A 20,459-nucleotide genomic window follows, 5' to 3' on the forward strand; every position below is an offset into this window, starting at 1 on the left:
AGCGAGCCAAACAATGCGTTGAAGAAGCAATCAGACAAAACCAGGTGAGATATTTCACAGGACAACCAGACAGGTCTCTTCAACAAGGCAACATTATTAAGAAATAGACAGCTCTTAGTGAAAAGAAATGTTAAGGGACGTGACAAACAGAAGCAATGTACGGTCCTTTTTTGGATGCTGGTTGGGATAAACAGCAGTGAAAGACATTTTAGGAACAACCAGGAAAATGTAAATATTCTTTGGTACTAAATGAGATGAAAACTTAATTTATAACTTTACACATACATATATGTATACAGACAGAAAGAGAGAGATCAGGTGAATATATGCTAAAATTTTAAAACTGTTATCTCTACATGTTGGAATACAACTGCTTTTTTTTTCTTATTTCTACTTATCAGCATTGTCTAATTTTCTGCACTGCATATGTACTGCTTCTGTAATAATACAGGACTGTTCTAATGGCTTCGCTTTAATGTGGTTATATGGGTGATACTTTGAATCACAGTCTTGAGTTGGTTAACTGATTTTATTTTATCCTGTGTATCTACTTCAGTTAAAACAACTTCTGCCTCTAAGCTACAGAGGAGAGGGGAGAAGTATAGGAAAAAGGACTAATTTTGGGGAATGGTAGCCAGGCTTGGCACTTGACCTAATCTGTTGCATTTAATCTTCACAATAACCTCACAAACTGGATATTGTAAACTCTTTTTTGCAGATGAGAGAGTGGGCTCCCAGATGTTTACACCATGTGGTTTTAGGAGTGTACTGAGTATTGACTGAGGCATCCTCGTCCAGCTTTGTTGAATCCCTGAACTTGGACTGTGAGGCCTTTCCCCCATCCCAACGACCTCTACCGAATGAATTGCTCATTGCCTCAAGGGGAAGTTCGTAAGATAATCAGAAAACAGAAATCTCAAGTCCTTGACTTTTGGGTTCACAAATTGGCCTTGTATGTGTGTTTGGAGCAGAGTGGACAAGTTTAAAGGGCTCCTGAGAGAGGGGGTGGTGGAGAGCAATCAGACCCATGTCTTGCCTTCCTTCTGGGACTTCAGAAGTGGTGAGTGGCCCCTGTCCCCACACTTCCCCGTCCCCATGCTGCCCTGGGCCACATGGCAGGGAAGTGACAGCAACAAGGGGCTACACTGCCTCCCTGGCTCTCACCTGAGGAAGCAGGGGAGCTACCAAGAGGGGCAGGGCTGTGACGCACAGGGAAAGGGTCTCCCAGTGACTGGGGATGCCACGTGCAGGGTGGTGTGAACATAATGAAGAGAGGGCTGGTGGGAACTGTGATATGCTGCAGAGGCCAGGCTAGGGAAGGCTGACAACACCCAAGGACCAGCAAAGGCTTTTACATCCCAGAGGATGCCAGCTGGGCCACGGCAGATTCCACAGGGCCAGAGACCTCGTCCACAACAGGTGTTATCCAAGGGAGGAAGGTGAGAGTGATATTCAGAACTGAATGAGAAAAACAAAAAAACAGATGTGATGAAGTTAATCTATAATTAGCTCAGATTACATTTTCTGCCATTAGGCTGAATGGCATTATGAAAATAGAGATTGACATGCAAGAGAAAAAATTAAGAAATTTACTTATTGGCACTCTTAAGTATGTGGCTTAAAAATATTGTAGCTAGTATAATAATTTATCCCTGTTTACAGAGCCAGTGGATGTCACTGTAACTTGCCTTGTAAATTGTACTTCAAGTACTACTAACAGAGGAAAGGTTAACAAGTATTTCATCATGATGACAGTTTTATAGACTAAGGATAAAAAAGTCTCTTGCATATAATGCCTTTGAAGTTCAGAACTAAATATTAGCAGATAGGGAAAAAAATCAAATTTTTTAGAAATTTAAGATACATTTATTAAAATTAAATTTCATTTTGTATTATAATAACACTTTCTCCTTGAAAGAATGAATTAGCCAATGATTTAAAAACCTCTTATTTGTTCATCTTAAATTTTCTTCCACATATTTTACAAAAACAATAACAAAGAATGGAGCCTACAATATAGATTTTTTTTTAATAACCTAAGCCCTTTAATATCTTACAAAAAAAACTGTGCCTAGCCATTTCTATAGCATTGCTGAGCTAAAAGATACAAGGAACGAATCAAATAAAAAGCCAGCCCAAGTAGAAAGGACGTTCTCCGTCTCAGGCAGAATCAGGGCTCAAAACCACTATTTGTAAAAGCTCTGTTTTGATTACTTTTGTTTTGCCCTGGAGAATACTTTAATATTCAGCTGGAAATATAATTTCTGGATGACAAAATCGCCTAAAAACCACAAGGAAAATAAGCTAGGGTAAAGGTGAGATACACCACATCGCCACTGTGACTTGAAGCTTGAGACTTCACTTTAAAAAAAAAAAAATATTTCACATTATGACTCATTAGGAAAAGAAGTTTCCTCATGACACACATTCTCAGAACACACCCTCCGGTTCACTGGCTCTATGTGGCCTACACTTCACACTTTTAACATAAATAATCCATTACCCAGTAAGTTCTCTCAAGAAAACTCTAATTAAAGTCCTAACTGCCATGCATCTCTCTTAAGGAATTGATGAAGAAGCCCTTCCCAAAGTGGTTCTTACAGCAGCACTGACACCATGGATTAACTGATTTGTTGAAAAGGAGGTGATGAAACAGCGGGGCCCCTCTGTGGGCCGATTCCTGCAAACTTCAATGCCCACATTGCCCTGCTAACTAGCTTCTGATTAAGTCCTTCCAATGGGAGGTCCTGGCAGGAGACTGGGGGTGAGAGCACAGGGGAAGCTCATGTATTTTAGCCTCTCTCGCTCTCTTAGGGCAGCATTTACAGCAGTGATTGTGACCCCCTTCGTGGTTCCAGGTTCCACCCTTGGGCTTTGGTAATGCCACCTCCTTCGCTGGTCTCTCCAGCCCCAGGACAGCGGCAGCTTCCTGCTGTAGCTGAACCCTGAATTGCTTGGCCATCACCTCTGGGCTTTTCAATTCTCAAAAACACCTTTGGAACGAGTACCCATCTCAAATTCCCTTCACTGAATGACTTGGCAAGTGCTCTTGTTTTCCCAGCTCAATTCTGCATGATACAGGGACCATGTGGATAATTCATGAAGAAACCACCCCAAGATTTTGCTCTGTAAGTAAACAATACACTAAGCCATAATCAGCCATTAGCCCTTTCACTCAGTGTATACAGCAGGCATAAGGGTCCTGAAACAACAGATGAGTTCAGAATGGACACACAGATTCATTCATTCATTTTTCAAGTGCCAGACAACGAACTAGATGATGAGGTTACAAAGACAAGAAAAGGCAAAAGTGGCCTTCACAGTGTCTAGTCTAACGGGGAAGATGGGCACTCGTGGTATATCATGAAAACGAGTGTAAATTTACAACAGTGTGCAGTCAGTTCTGCTAAGGAATTTGTTTGGAAAATATGAAATTGATGTATTAGGCAACAGTTCGAGCATAATATGATTTTTTTTCCTCTGTGGAATGTTATCATTCCTCTATTTTGTGTTGTTTTCCCTTCTTTCTTTCTTTTTAAATTGGCAAATAACATTGCATGTTTTTATCATGTACTACATGATGTTTTGAAGCACATATACATTGTGGAATGGTTAAATCTAGTTAATTAACAAATGCATTTATAACCTCTCATAGTTATCACTTACGTGGTAACAGCACATAACATCCTCTCTTTTTACATTTTTCAACAAGACAATATATCAATAGGAACTATAGTCTCCTTGCTATACAATAGATCTCTTGCAATTTATCCCTTCTTTTTAACTGTGATTATGTATCCTTTGACCAACATCTCCCCATCTCCTCCTCCCCCCAGCCATCCCAGCCTCTGGTAATCACTATTCTACTCTCTACTTCTGGAGCATAACATGACTTCATGTTTGTTTATGCAGCAATTTCACCTGGGAAAAACTCTCAGGTGAAACATACAAAAAACACACAAGAATCTGCATCCAGCTGAACAGAGCCAGATATTAATACAAAAATGGAACAGAAGCACATACGTCTTCCGGGATCTCAGTTCACCTTGAGCCACACCCATGTGGTGCTACAACTCTTGCACACATTTCAGATAAGCCTCCCCCATCACTTCCCAACTCACAAACAGCTTTTCCAAAGCCCACTTCCACAAATAAACTTAGGTCTTTTTCAAGGTAAAATATCACATTCATTTATTGAAATATTTAGGCATTTCTTAACCATTTCACATGTGCGAAAACATACTACCATTTCATATCAGTTCCCTTTCTTTTATTTAATGTGTCCCTAGGGAAGGTTGTGAATGTTTTATCCTAACCCCTTTTCCCATTGCCCTGTGTATTTCATTGTGCAATTTTGCATAGCATGGTGATTTTCAAAAATGTATATGTCACATCATAACAGAACAAACACTGCAGGAAAGAGCAATGGCTCTATGACACCACGTATTAGGAGAGAAGAGTGGTGGGCCAGAGCTTGGAGAGAGGGGGCAGGGCATAGTTAGAAGGAACTGCAGGAAGGCCAGAGTGGGGCAGCTGGAGAACTGAAAGACAGGAGTGAGGTCAGGAGGAGGCCTGAGGGCTAGAGTGGTAGGCAGGGGCTGCATGGAGAGCCTGCTAGGCATGGGAAGGGGTGAGGGGCCACAGTGGACTAGCAGGAGGGAGCTGGACATGTAGACAAGTCTCCAGAGAAAGTGGTAAGGAGGCCAAATATAACACAAGGCCCCATTTTCTCACTGATCACATGCAAATTAATTTATGTTGGGCCAACTTGAATAGCTACACACACATACTTTTTGACAATGTTTACTAGGTTGAAAACATCTACTTATAAAAATTTAAGTTATTAATCTTTATACATGCATATTTAAAATCACATTACAAGAAATCATATGGTGATTTTAAAAGATTGCTTTTTTATACACACACATTTCATGAAGCATTTTACTCACACTCTTCATATGCACATTCACATTCATCACGTGCATGGGGGCATCAATGTGAACCTTCAGGACGGCTACCCCCCTCTTTTCTAATTATTTAACTCTTTAATTATAGGTAGAAGTATGGACCTATTTTGCACCTCTCTGGAATTTTGAGGAGCACTGATAAACTACTACCTGGATTGTTCAATGAATAGCATAAAAAGCAATAAATGCCTAAAAGAGATCAGATTTTGGATGATCTAAAAAACTTGTTTAAATATTTCATTCAAAAAGTACATATCTGAAAGACACATACAAAGTGGAGATGAAAAGCAAGTCAAATTTAGACACTAGAGAAAGGTGATCACTGGGGAAAACTACAATCTGCTCACTTTACATAAAGGAAATCAAATTTAATTGGGGGAGACCTAAGGTAAAAAGAGAAAAGCCCCCACACACACAGAGACATACCCCTACCCCTATGGTATCAATGGCTGTGTCTCCCCAAAATTCATATGCTGAAATCCTAACCTCTAATGTGATAGTATTTAGAGGCAGAGCCTTATTGGAAGGTGTTTAGGAAGGCAGAGCCCTCATGAATGAATGGGTGCTGCCATAAAATGGGCTTTCAGGAGTGAGTTCTCTCTTCTGTTTTTCCGCCATATGAGGGCGCTAAGTTCCTCCTCCCCAGAGGACACAGCGATGAGGCACCATCCCGGAACCAAAGACCGAACCTGCCAGATACTGCACTTCCCAGACTCTGCTGCTGTGGGAGAATAAATTCCTGTTCTCTGTAATTACCCAGTCTGTTGTATTCTGTTATAGCAACACAAAGCAGACTAAGGCAGATATGCACACACACACACACACACACACACACGCACACACAACCCTCCACATCCGTGGTGGACAGCACCCTGCAGTCTTGGCCAATCCCTTCCTTCAACTCTGGCCTTTAAATTTTACCAAGATTCAGGCCAGACTCCCTTTCTCTTCCATAACTTCTGTGCATTGTACCCTAAATACAAGACCTTTTTCAGCAGGCTTGACATCAACTCCTCTATAAGACTAGCCCTATTTGTATCAATAACCAGTTTATTTGCATTCTTCCATAGGATCGTTGTAGGCTGAATGAGTCAGTGTGCATGCGTATCTCTTCCTATTTATAGTAAAATCACATTTATTATATGTCTAAAACCCCAGAAAACTTAAACAAACAGAATTTATAGTGCCATTCAATGGTAATTGATTTTCTTAGTGTTTCTGGGACTACTCCAAGTTCCTAAAGGAACTCTAAATCATCAAAGCAAGATTAACCTCTGTTCAGTGAAGTTTCCAAGATTTTTTTTTCTTACTCTAATATGATTCATTTAAGAAATACTTAAATTAGCGCCTACTGTATACACAGTAATGTGTTCAGCATAATGGAGACAATCCAGATATAAAACAATTGGGACCTTACAGCAGTTATAATACTCATAAGAAAAGGCAGAACATAAATTAAGCTACAATATAATAATATTTATAGGAATGCCACACACCAACAAAGACACTGTTCTTTCTGTTCTAATGTGTCCTGAGAAACTAGGTCATAAATTGGATTATATCTCCCAAAGGGAAAATACTATAAATTATAATTAGAGGTTGTTTTCTTGATCAAGGACTTGGCATTCAAAAGAATACACACACACACACATACACACACACACATCTATACATACACACATACAATCAATAACATATCACAAAACAAACACAAATCAGAAGAAACCCTGGTAGCCATTTACTATAACATAAGTGTCCTTAACAAGAAATAATAATTATGTAGAATCATGCAATGGGATCCAATATACTCAAGTCTATACACAGCACAAAAATAAAACTCAAACATAAACTCAAAAGTATTATAAATTTAACTTAATGCCAGCTCTGATAAACACAAGTATATCATTAACCATAGTTTTGCTTGACTTGTTGGATTTGAAAGGGTACTTTGGGGATGATTTTGATGGCCTGAGTCTCTTTTAAAAATGAGCTGATGCGTTCTTTTTCTCCAGATAAATCTCCCTGCAGAGCATCTGGATTCCTCCCTGATCTTACAGCTGACTTAACTTGGCCCAGGGCAGGTGTTTAATAAATGTCTGTTCCTAATGTTTGTAGTGGTATTAGTGCATCTTTTCTCTTTTAAAAGGGCTGACCTACCATTTCTCCACTTCAGTCTCTCCTTTTTTTCCTCTCTCTTTTTTTTTCTTTATTTTTTTAAATTTTTTTCTTTTTTTTTTTTTTTGGAGACAGAGTCTGGCTCTGTTGCCTGGGCTAGAGTGCCATGGCATCAGACTAGCTCATGGCAACCTCAAACTCCTGGAGTCAAGCGATCATCCTGCCTCAGCCTCCCGAGTAGCTGGGACTACAGGAATTCACCACTACACCCAGCTAATTTTCCTATTTTTAGTAGAGACGGGGTCTCGCTGTTGCTCAGGCTGGTCTCGAACTCCTGAGCTCAAGTGATCCTCCGCCTCGGCCTCCCAGAGTGCTAGGATTACACTGAGTGTAATCTTAGTGTGAGCCACTGAACCCAGCCTCTTTTATCTCTTGAATTTCCTTAAAGTGACAGTTTCTGACCAAACTAAAAAAAAAAAAAAAAAAAGTAAATATGGACTAAGCCTAGAGTCTGTAAACATGTAAGAATTTAACTGAGAAACCCAAGCAGCATTTTTTAGATAGGTGACAGAGGTTTTTTTAAAAAGGTACATCAAAACATTTCTCACAGAACTACAGAGCCTATGTCTTGTCTTGTCTTTGGTGTGAATTCCTGAGCAGGACATTGACGGATTCATGGAGAAGGTTGTGAAAGGCTGGCTCTACCATGGGGTGGGTGGGGTGGGAAGCTGGGCGTTCAGCTAGGAAGGGATGAATTATATACCAAGAAGGACAGAAGAGACACCAGAACCTGAAGTGAGTCACAGGAGGGGGAAGCACACAGACTGTGTTCCAGGGTCAAGTGTAGCTGCCACAGACGATCTGCAGAAGGGGGCCATAGAAGAAAATGGTAGAAAACTAAGTACGAGAAGTACTAGAGCTCAAAGTATAAGACTCTGAAGGCCAGTCTACACCACGTGGACTTAATGACAGAATTTGAGCAGTAAAGCAAGTTGAAGAAAGCAGATTAATCTGGCAACATGAGGAGAGTGAAACCAAAGAAATGTAGAACTATTCAAAAATAATCATCTTGGAAATTCCCAGGTGTTCTTGGAAAGATGATTTCAGTGGTAACGCTGTCAACCAGAATATTCTACAAACACACCCTTCATTCTCTTCACACTCTGGATCAATAAATGTACACATTCATCTTTATGTACTCCTTTAAAACTTGGCCACTTTTAACTTTTTGGCTCCAAAGTCCTCTAGGAAAAGGAACATGTCTGTATTCCAGACATTTCCCCTTATCCCCTGCAGAGTTAACAAGGTATCTTCCATAAAGCATTGTTATATTTTCTCCTAACAAATCTTCATTAAATTTCCCTTTACTTACCCATATGTTGCTCAATTTCCAAAGGCCAATATTCCAATTTCAACTTCATCATGGAGCTATTCTTTCATCAAAGTGTCATATATTCCAATCTTTTTCAGTTTACATTTAGTCCAAAATTACTCATTTTCCTTGTCTAAATCATCAGTAGTTATTTTGGCAGCTTTAACAGAGAGAATCAAAATGGTAGAATCATAGGAACTTTGCCAATCCATTCTTGGCTCCTCTAATATACTAAGATTCTTCTTTTAATCATCACAATATATAGAGACTGAAAAATGTCCATTGGATTTGACAACTGAGAAGCAATTCGTGACTTTGGTCAGAACCATTTCAGCTGGAACAGTGGGGCACAGAATCCAGCCTGGGTGCACGAACAGTGAGTGCAAACTGGACACCCTGAGAAAGTTCTACTAGTTTCAGAAGCTGGAATTTGAAAGGAAGGCGAGGGATGAAGAAGTAACTGGAAAGGAAGTCAGTAGCAGATGCTTTGTTTTAAATGGGAAAATCTTGGGCTTGCATGTACTATGCATGAACTTCTGACAGTATATTATAAATAGTATTAAATTTCACTATCTATCACCTACTGTTTCATTTCTCTCTCATTTGTTCTTGCTCTTGTTCATAAAGTTTCTCTAAATCCAAGAGAATGGACAATCCAACTGGGTTACACAGATCTCTCCCACCTTTGCAACTGGGTAACCTCAGGAGCAACATGTCTTCTTTCCCTCTACTCCTTTTAATCATCTTCTTTTTTTGCTTTCAATCAAATGATATTTCTGCACACAAGTCTAGTACCAATAGCTAAGAATGCTTTTCCCTTTCGGTTGAATCGTTTGCCTCCTCTTTTCCTGTCATTTCTCATCTTGGATTTCACTTTCTTGTCATTCAAACATTATGTGTTCTTTTGGGTGGTGTGTGTGTGTTGTGTGTGTGTGTGCACATGCACACGTGTATGCCCTCCCAAATTTCCATCAGCCTATATTCACTTCCTAAGCCTTCACAGCATAAATGATTTTATACTATTTTGAGCCTCTCTTAGCTTTCAGTTGCTGGGGATGAATAACTACTTTGCTATTTCAGGTGCTTTTATCTTGTAGGCATTTACTAAACATCTACGCTTGCCAACCTCATTGCCAAATCAATGGATAATTCTGTCCCTGTGTACATTTCCCCACCACACACTGCCACATGCCAGGACAAACTGTTTACCTTGGATTATAAGGCTTTCGGTCTCTCTTTATTTAGCCTGTGCTGTGAGCATCACAAGTTTTCAAAACACAGAGTTTCAGAATGCTATCAAGTTTTATGTGGCCCAGTAAACCAGAGATGCCTGCACTGGCAGGCTGTAGAAGGTGTTGTTATTGCTGCTGCTGTTGTTTTTAATTACACTTGAAGAGGTTTCTGAAGCCAGAGACTTCAGAACACTCTATGAAATAAAATCTTATATTAAAGAGAATATAAATAACACATCTTAAAAACTAGCATATATAACCCAGAATCAGAAATAATGTTGGGAAAAGTCAGAAACAAACAGGTAAACAGGGAACCCAGTTCCTTTCCATGCTGCTTATACTCACCTATAAAACCCTACAGATTCCACTTTTACCTCTGAAGCATCCTTCTGTTTTTCTTCTATGTCCACAGAGACTCCATGAAAATTCCTAAGGGCATGGCCAATTCTTGGGTATTCCCGTACCCTCTGGCTGGTCAGACATGGTGCATATATTGCGCACTGTAGACAAGCAGTACACAATAACCATTGGCTAAATTTGCCTTGAGGAACCCAGTAGGCTGGGAAGAATTATCTATCAAAGTATATTGAACTTCTTGCCTGTAAAATGCTAAAGAAACATCTTCCTGATGATCTGCTGCCCTCACCATTTATGTCCACTGTTCTGTAACTGGCTCCAATAGCCAAACTAGCAACACAGCATATTCTATGCACTTGATGGATGATTCAAAGGCGGCTCCACCTCTGCAGGGTATATAACCTTGCTAATTTTTACCTGATTCCTTTTGCTCACCAACATTAAGTGGTAGTCCTGGTATTGTTTAGCACTGTATTCTTCAGGAGACTTCGGGAGTCCTATGCAGACGTATGTAAACACACTTTTAGCCTGCTCCGATCCCACCTCTCCTACGCATACTTCCAAGGATTACTTAGTGTGATTGAAAGACAAGGTTCTTCACCCTCTGACCCAAATAAATTTGTTTTTATACTGAAGGAGTTTGTGACTAAGGGTAAATCCCAAAATGACCCTGGCATGTTGAAAACAGAGGTCCACATTCCTTTCCTCCTTCAGGTGAGCATAATCTTTTTCTAGTGCAGCTGGGATGTTAGAAGTCACCAAATGGAGGGAGCAGAGAGGATCCAGAGGAGTAGAAAAAGGATTGGGATTAGATTCTATTTGTCTTCACTATTAAAAATGTAAATTTTATATAGATGGTATCACAGTAAATATGGCATTACATCCACATTTTAATTCACGTGTGAATAAAATTAACATACCTCTTTCATTTAATTCAACACATATCTGTTGTATAGTCAGCCTCTTCAAGAGAGGCCCCTAATATGAGTAAGATGCATTCTCTGCTTTTATGAAACTGATACTTAGGTAAGAGAGACAGACATATATAAATAAAGTGATTTGGCTTTGCCAAAGGCAGAGGATGTACATTTCACATATCCTCAGGTAAACTGTAAATTCCTAGGATTGGGGCTGATATCCTATACTTGATTTTATCTACTCTATCCCATGGACACAGCAGGTGCTCAATAAATACTCCATAAATTTATTCATATAGCTTACAAACAAATGCCTCTTGCATTTTACATTAGTTTGTCTTACTATGTGTGAAAACTGCTTAGTTATTTAAAAAAAAAAAAAACTACAAGAAGTGCTTCACTGGGACTATATTATGCCCATTGCATTATGTTTTTATTCCACCAACTGTCTGTAATCCAAATGAAATACTTAATAATCATGCACATAACATTAGATGACACATCCTTACATTCTGTCTCCACAAGGAAATTCCTCCCTGTGAAGTTTAGAATTTTTCTAACAGAAGCCTTGTTCTTAATATTTTTTTAATTAGTAATTAAAGTCAGATTTAAGCAATCTGTGTAATATGCCCCCCTACCAAAAGAGACTGGAAATTATTAAAATGTTTCACATTGTCATGTATAGCTGAATAGAGGTTGCATTCACAAAGGAAACACAGGACTTTTTTTTATATGTTCCACGCAATGAAAGGCATGTCACATTCTGTTTTTTCAATTGAAACATGTCACAGCCCAGAGGGTCAGTTACTGTCAGAAATTCAACTTGAGAAAAGCCCTTCAGGTCACTAAGAATGCTACCTGCCAGGAATGAATCAAACCTACCAAAAAATTACTACCATTTGATCAGAAATATCACTTTGGTGGGCCGCATGTCATTTCTGACTGCAGTCTTCATAACAAGGATATAGTAAAAGACAGCTGAGAAATGCACTTCAAGTGTAAATTAGAAAAAATGGTTAGATTCAATCTCAGTTAAAGGTTATTTTTTTGTTTCCCTTCTCATGCTAAGATAAGCAGATTCTGAGATATGTCCATTTCATACGCATCAGGCTACACATACACACTAGCAAAACCAATAAATACAAAGAATAAAAAGATAAAAGAAACTGGGATTATTTAGCCTGGAAACAGGAAGAGTGAGGTGATTTCATAATATGCACAAATAATTATAAAGTGGAAGCAAGCCAGATGTGCTTTATCTTCACAAATGAAAGGTATACAGGATTCAATTGTTAATAGATGAGACACAGAGAAATCTTCCTATCTTACATGTTTTGAAAGTAAATGTGCTCCTGAGAGAAGTCATGGAATGTTTTAAGTTTTTTTAAGAGATTATTCATGCTGGGATTTAAGGGCAAAATTAACAAGTAGATGAATGGCGTCACGTACGCAAAGACTAACAGTGTAAATACTGGAAGGAAACCTTCTTTTGTCAATAGAGGAAGTAGAAAGGAATTGTGAATAGTGTGGATTCTAGGCATGTCCGGCATGGTGGCCACCTGCCACGTGTGGCTATTGAGCACTTGAAACATGGTTAGTCTGAACGGAGATGTGCTAGTAAATGTAAAATACAAACTGGGTTTCGAAGACATAATACATCAAAGATCTAAAACATCACATTAATAACTTCTTCATAATCAATACATATTGAAATGACAATATTCTAGATACACAGGGTTAAAATAAATTATTGAAATTAATTTCAATTTTTTTCTTCTTTAATGCAGATACTAGAAAATATAAGATTGTATATACAAGTTGTGTTTGTGGCTCGCGTTCTGTTTCTATTGAGCAGTGCTCGGCTAGAATCAAACTGCCTGGACACAGATCCTGACCTGGGACAAGTCACTTACTGCTTCTGCACCTGTAAAGTGAAAATAATAATACAACCAACTTCATAAGCGTTCTGAGAGGATTTCATAAATTAATCCACGTGGGACAGCATCTGGGACATAGTACATGTTCAGTAAATCTCAGCTATGAATATCCAAAGCACACATCCTCTTTGCAGAACACCCCGACATACAGTTGCTCACTCTCTGCTTGCATACTCCCAAAGATGGGGGACTCACATTTCCTTGAGACAGCCTGCAGCATTTCTAGACAGTTCTGAACATGAAAAAGTTCATTCCTGGAATGAGTAAAAATCTCTTTACAACTTAGACTCTTCTGAGCTTCTTTCTATATGATTCTGCCAGAGGCAAAGAGAGAACTGGTCATATTCCATCACTCTATTTCTATAGAAACTGTTAACAGACAGTATCGGAAATGACAGTAGTCATTCTTATTGCCTACCTGGATACTGTTAAGCCTTACCTTACAGACCCTCGAACAACTGCTATAACCCAGGCCCCTACTCCCCACCAACTTCTCTCCAAAATTTTCCAGGATTCTCAGTAGAGAGTGGTACTCTTTCCTGTTAAAATCCTTTGTTTTAGAGGCAGGGTCTGGTCCTGTTGCCCAGGCTGGAATCTACTGGTGCAATTATAGCTCACCGCAACCTTGAACTCCTAGCTCAAGGGATCCTCTTGCCTCAGCCTCCTGAGTAGCTGGGACTACAGGCACACACCACCACACCTGGCTAAATCTTTTTTTAATTTTTTGTAGAGATGGGATCTCAATATGTTGCCCAAACTTGTCTTGAACTCTGGGCTCATACGATCCTCCCGCCTCATCCTCCCAAAGTGTTGAGATTACAGACGTGAGCCAATGCGCCAGGCCAAATCCTTTACCATCAGAACTCCACATGTAGATGCTAATAAGAAAATAGATTCAATCAAACATTAAAATTAGAATTTACCACCTGAGTTGTTCGGACAGAGAGAGGGCTTTGTGATTTGGCATAATCAGAGAAAGCTCAGTGGAAGTGTAATCAGGACTGGATCTTGACTAATAGACAGAATTTGGATAACTGGGGACAGAAGAGGTGAGGAAAGCTACACTTTTGGCCACTTTAAATCGGCGTGAGTGTTGTGAGTGAATTTAAAGAGATAGGCCTGATAGAAGAAAACGGTAGATAACAAGAAATTAATGACAGGCATAAGTTAAATTGATATAGGATCTGGAATACTATTTTTTCTGTTCAAGAAAGAAGCTTATTTATTTATTTTTAGACAGTCTTGCTCTATTGCCCAGGCTAAAGTGCCATGGCATCAGCGTGGCTCACAGCAACCTCAAACTCCTGGGCTCAAGTGATCCTCCTGTCTCAGCCTCCTGAGTAGCTGGGACTACAGGTGTGTGCCAACATGCCCAGCTAATTTTTTCTATTTTTAGTAGAGACAGGGTCTCGCTCTTGCTCAGGCTGGTCTGGAACCCTTGTGCTCAAGCGATCCACCAGCCTCGGCCTCCCAGAGTGCTAGGATTACAGGCTTGAGCCACCACACCCGGCCAAAAGAAGCATAATTTAAGTTGTGTTTTTCAGGGCCAGGCAAGTAGTGCTTGGGTTTAGTTTTAGCTAGAAGAGATCCAGAAGAAAGCACCAAAGAATTCTCCTCAAAGAGTCTGAAGATGGCATCAACATCCTATGCCTCTCTGTGGTTGGCCAGAAGATATTCCAGGTCATAGAACGGGTCAGTTCAGATGAAATGAAGCCCTATTTAATAATATTTAATCACAAAAAAGAATGGAAGTCGATATGAAATAAATTGAGTTAATTCTGAAAACTAGAAATGGAGATGGAAAAAAAATAATTAGTTTTTCCCCTAAAGAAAAATCCTTGCTGAACTACTCCCACATACATACATTTTAATTATGTGGTCTGAGACAGTTGTGGGGTAGAATTTATAGTTGTGGCAGATGACCTGAGTTAGAAATTTGGGCTCTGCCTCTTTCCAGTAGTATTACTAAATATTCTTATTATATATTTTTTAAGAAAACAAATTAAACTGAAGGTAGAGTGGCTTTATATGAACCAATAACTCAGTGGAAAGGCATCTTACTACCTTTGGACTCTTAGGTAATATAAATATAATAATATTTAAGTGCTTTTAACAGATATAAATATTAGAGAATATTAAAATGTAATGTAAGCAGATCTCAAGTTCAACTACTTGATAATGCCAATGGTTTCATCTATTCTTGTTATAAATAAAAATATCAAGGAATAATATCAAAAATATTTACCAACTACTAGGGCTCAGCCACAAACCAATCAGAACAGCCTCTGGCAAGATCCCTAGAATGGGTCCTAAGGTCTCCTTGCCATAGCAGGTTAGTGACACTTGGTGGCTATATTGAGAGATGATCTAAGTGGTGTTGGGGGAGTGGCTTATAAAACTGGGGTGATAGTAGGGCCTTCAGGGGGCTCAGAACAGTACCCATTTACCTATTAGTACACAAATATTTCAATATTTTCACCACCAGTAAGTCTACATCAATGCACACTGACCAAATTTCCTTGAATATGTCTAACGTAAGCACAAAAGGCAGAAATCAATAGAGGAGAGCCCAGAAGCAAACTCTGCAAGAGGAGATTACTGCAAGCCTTAGTCTTCTTATAATTAAAATCTTTCATGTATGCAGACTACATGGTATGCTTTTAAAAATAACCATCTGAAAGGACCCAAAATTAAAATATGCATTACTACAAAACTACAGTCTAAGACCAAGGCAATCGTGCCTAACTGCCACGAAGTTCAGGGCTTCCCTCAACGTTGTGATTCTTCCAGAAGTAATGAGCTGTTCGCTAACATAACACTGGGACACAAATCAGCAGCCAACCCTCATGCAGGCAACTGGAACACAGCAATGAGCTTCTTCCCAGTCAAGGCATTGAAGAATTGTTTGTGCATTAATACTTAGGATTCTGTTTTTAGCTACAGCATATTTAATTACAAGAGACTCATAATTAAAATATGCCTAGAGAGGCAAAATCAAAAGTGAGCATCATGTCCCTCGCTGCAAAATATCTAAGTTAAACAATGACAGCTTTTTTTTCCATAGAGGAAACATTTTCACACTTTCACGGATCCCCACATCTAGGTCAATGTCTAGCCTTTTCTAGTATGAGGGCCTCTTTTTTAACTTCAAAAAATTCTACTGCTTTCCACATCACAGCAGAGTTGTACTTTTAAAATCCATTAATTACAAAAATATCTAGTAACCAAAAGCTAATATGAATTTAGTGATGCTTTTAAATGTACTGTTTCAATCTTCACAACAGCATATACACACTCTTAGAATATAGTATTAATAGTTCCTATATGTGCCAGATGGCCTAATTGTTCTGCTTACAAATCAAGCTTATATTCAACTCTCCACCTGCAAAAACCCTGAGTCCCCACCAGCAGTAAAACTCTATTCTACAACATCTCTAGAGTTGGTTTCAAAATTTTACCAGAAGATACAGAGTGAATGGATTTCACTAATATTCTATTTTCCCTTTCAAATGAAATGCTTCATCTGGTAGCTACAGAATGCTCATAATAAATCACTGGTGGACTACAAACTGGAAAAATAAACATGTATCTATATTTTGTAAAACTGGCCCACTCCAGATAACACATCTCAGAATGAAAGCATTATTATAGAAATTCAATCCCTGGGATTCCTATTTCCTTCTCAGTCAAGAGATACATACCATATGACAAGAAACTGTACCTAATCCTCCTTGGCTTGGTTTCTTCAGTTGCCACTGTTAAGCCATTATGAATAACCACTCATGAACATCCTACTAAAAACATCAACCAAACAATTTCAATTAATGGGGAAATTTTAAAGGCTGAATAAAATGTTTATCATCTTGAAGCAAGGGTGGCTCTGATATCAGATCTGCTAAACTACAGATCCCATTCAAACTCACAATAGTAAATTTCTAGGATTAAAAGTGGAGTTAAAAATTCTTCTACTTTCACAGGTTTAATGTGCTAATTATCACTTAGTTATTAATCTTAACAGCTCTAAATTAAGGACCTGTGTTATATTTAGGGAGCTGCCTGGTGTCAAAGTGAATGCAGAAGCTTCCTTTATAGTTATACACTGGGTAATAATTCCTTCTTTTGAAAACATAAAGCATTTATATGCAATCTATATTCAAATATCCAAAAACATATCTAAGTAACTCATGTAAATAGTTTTAGATACTATAACACCCAACAGTTATTCAAAGCCCCATCCTTTACACTTTGTCTGTAGAACATCTCTCAAGCTTTGTTGTTAATGGTGCTGTTCTTTTTTCTCCATCAAGTGCTATAGTTGTCACTACTTAGAATCCTTGAAACTGTTTGTCTTAATTGTGTATTTAATACATTGTATCATTTGTCATTTTGACTGTTAACTCAAAAGGACCAGTCAACTATTCTTCATCATTCTATTCAAACTTTTGAAGCAATGTTATTACTTTAGTGTCTAATCTTTGTAAAGGTGTACAGAACAGCAAAATTGCAGTTTAGGCAAGATTTTTTTTTCTTTGAAGGAATCATATGACTCCAGCTTCAATTTGTGGAGTATAATTAAAATAAGTTGACATGCCTTAAAATTTTTCTTGTTTAGACACTCTTCTTTTATTAACTTAACTCCTATCTTTTTAGTCTGCTTTTTTAGTCTCTTATTTAAGGCCAAACTTTTTTGCAGATATTAATAAAAGAATTATTCCTTCAGAAATAGTATCTGCAGCAAGTAGGCAAGGTCCTTAATAGCCTTTCTGATAAAGTACATTTTAGCAGTACCATTTTTCTTTATTTCCTTGACTTCTCTCAAAAGGCACACTCAGCAGAGAACAGAAACATACCGTTCCTTACCAATTTATTAATGTCAATTCTCAAAAAGCAGAGTCTGTGTTTATACTGTTTTTATGATCAGTAATTATTTTCTACCTGTCTGACAGTGTTCCTGTTTCTTAGTCTTTCAACTCTTTAACAAGCAGCAACTTTGGTGAAAAACAACTGGGGTGGGGTGGGGATTAAGAAACATGCTAAAGATCATTTTTCAAGTATTGATTTACATATTAAAGTATATATAAAGTGTCTTACGAGCCTTCTAAACAGACCATCAAAGTCCACTAGCAGTAGACAGCCCTTTCCTGGACCACACATCTCCAACCCCTTATCACAGATTAAACTCAAATTTCCAGAACCCTGAATAGTTTGTATGTGTTCAGGCCTGCCGGACCTGTCTGTGCTGTTGTGCAAGACTACCCCACATTTTTAAAGTTAACAATTACAAATTATTTTTGAAGTATCCAGGTATGTTGTCACAGGGTCAGAATAATTATCTTCCTAATTCTTTTTTCACTTAAATTTGCATGTAAAAGAGTTTCAAGTCCCCCACTCTCAGCAGGTAGATAAAAAAACAAAATGCCCAAGGAAAGAAAGAAGCCAATTTCAAGGAATCTATCTGGTTAGCTCATCCACCCACAGAAAACAGAGAACTGGCCACAATAAGTTTTCAAAGAAGGCTTCTGTTAGTAATGGCATTGATGTTTAAAAACAGCAGTGCATCAAACTGAGGTCTCAAGACTGGGACTTTATATACCTTTTTAACCCACAAAGACATGAGCTTCCACTCACCACTGAATAGGACTTGATTTGGTTAGTAACACCCTAAGTGGCTTTCAGGAAGCTTTACCCAACTGCTGAGTATTATAGTCAAGAGCACAAAAAAACTTCCCTGGAGATCACCTCCTCCCCCTAACTTAACAAACCCGTATTGCCTTCACGCTGTACCACTTTGACATCCAAAGATTGCTTGTCAAAAGGAAACTCCAAACACACACAACACACACACACACACACACACACACACACCCCGAAGTCTGGCTGGCAGGAGCCCTGCCTGCATGGGTTACCATTTCCATGATAACAGAGCACCCACAGGTGAACTGCTGAAAAACACCAGGCAGGCTCCTCTGGTCAGAGTGTCATTTAAAAATACGAATGCGCTTGAAGGAGCAGGCTACCAATAGACCACCCTGGCAATGAACAGAGCACCGAGGAACTCTGGTGTCTTCCAAACAATACACCAGTGTCCCACAATTTTAGCAGAACTCCACCTTGACTGTACAAAACTGAATCGCATCTTATGCGATGGCAACTGGATCTCATCTTATGGGATGTTCACAGAGCTCAGGGATTCCAAAAAGAAAAAGGAAAGTACCATTAGATCATATGCCACCCCCACTAAAAAAAGGGGGAGGTTTCCTGTATTTAAAGGGGGAGAGAGTTTAATGCCCCCTCCTGAACATCTGACCCCCAAGTTTTCCAACTTTAAAAACTCAAAATAGGCGGTTGCCAAAGAGCAAGAGTTCGTTTGCATATTCAAATAACTTTAATACTGAGGGACGCCTCAGAGGAAAGGTGACGACGGGTGCCAATGAAAATACGCGCGTCGTCCTCCTTGCCCCTCACTCTCGTGCCGTGTTCCCAGTTTTCTCTTGATAAACAGCCTAATGTTACGTCCGACCCGCGAGTCCCATTCTTCCCAGCTCGCCCCTCGCCCACCTCAGGGGCAGTGAAAATTTAAACTGTTGCTGCAACCTCCTGACACTTCACTGATAAATCAAGGGAAGCTGCAAAACTTCTTGGCTTGCTCAGCTATCCTCCACGGGCACTGGACGCCCACGCGCAGATCTCGCAATCGGCGCTACCGACAGGGACCCCTCAGTCAACCTGTTTGCAAAGCCCGCAGAACTCCCCGCCCTCCGGTCTTGGGCTCCGAGACTCCCCGCGCAGGATGGGGGACCCCTGCCTCCCTTCATCAGTACCCCGCAAAGCAAGCTAGAGGTGGAAGGAACAGATCCCCTGTCGCCCCGATCCCACGGCTCAGTCTGGCTGCCTGAGGTCGGTGGCCAAGTCGCCGCGTGGGGTGTCCCCCACCCGCCCGGAGGGTCTCGGCACACTGCGCCCCGGGCAGCCTACGCTTCCCGCAGCCTCAAGCCAGAGGCGTCCGAGAAGCTCCGCTTCCAAGTTCTCGCGTCTGGCTGTGAGAAGGGGCGACGGAGGCTGCCCGGCGAGGAGAGAGTAAAGTCTGTGCCGGTGTCGCGCCCTCAGCCCCGGCCGCTGCCACCTCGCGCCCTCGCCCGCCGGCCAGGGGGCCCGGCATCCCCCGCTCGGGGCTCAGCGCGGTCGCACTCACCCGCCTCGCCGGAGCTGCTGCCGTAGCCTCTGGGAGCCACCGAGCCCCGAGCTTCCCGAGCGCAAGAAAGATGGTGGTGTGTGTCGGGAGACCACCCATTCCAGCGTCTGGCAACCCGGCGGCGACTCTGGCTCCTCAGCACTGAAGGAGGAGGAGGAGGAGGGGGAGGAGGAGGAGGAGGAGGAGGAGGAGGAGGAGGAGGAGGAGGAAGGAACGGCGCAGTCGGACGCCATCTGCTGTACACCTCTGAGCAACCATTGGCTGCCTGGTGCGTCCCCGGAGCCGCGGGGCACGGGGCCGCGGGGAGCCACCTTGCGCCTCGCCTCCCCCAGCAGCTGCTCCCCAACGCCCCTCCCTTCCCCTCCCCTCC

General features: G+C 40.4%; 1 protein-coding gene across 1 annotated transcript in view; it reads right to left on the bottom strand.

Moving 5' to 3' along the window:
* The window catches only part of THSD7B (thrombospondin type 1 domain containing 7B), an 841,191-nt gene extending 820,959 nt beyond the window's left edge, over positions 1-20,232 (bottom strand). The window contains exon 1 of the mRNA XM_069473127.1: positions 20,090-20,232. The gene's annotated coding sequence lies outside the window, so the exon portion shown is untranslated. The remainder of the gene's footprint in view (positions 1-20,089) is intronic.
* Between the last annotated feature and the right edge of the window lie 227 nt (positions 20,233-20,459).

This window comes from Eulemur rufifrons, chromosome 1, assembly GCF_041146395.1.
Source record: "Eulemur rufifrons isolate Redbay chromosome 1, OSU_ERuf_1, whole genome shotgun sequence".
In the NCBI taxonomy this organism is placed as follows: Eukaryota; Metazoa; Chordata; class Mammalia; order Primates; family Lemuridae; genus Eulemur; species Eulemur rufifrons.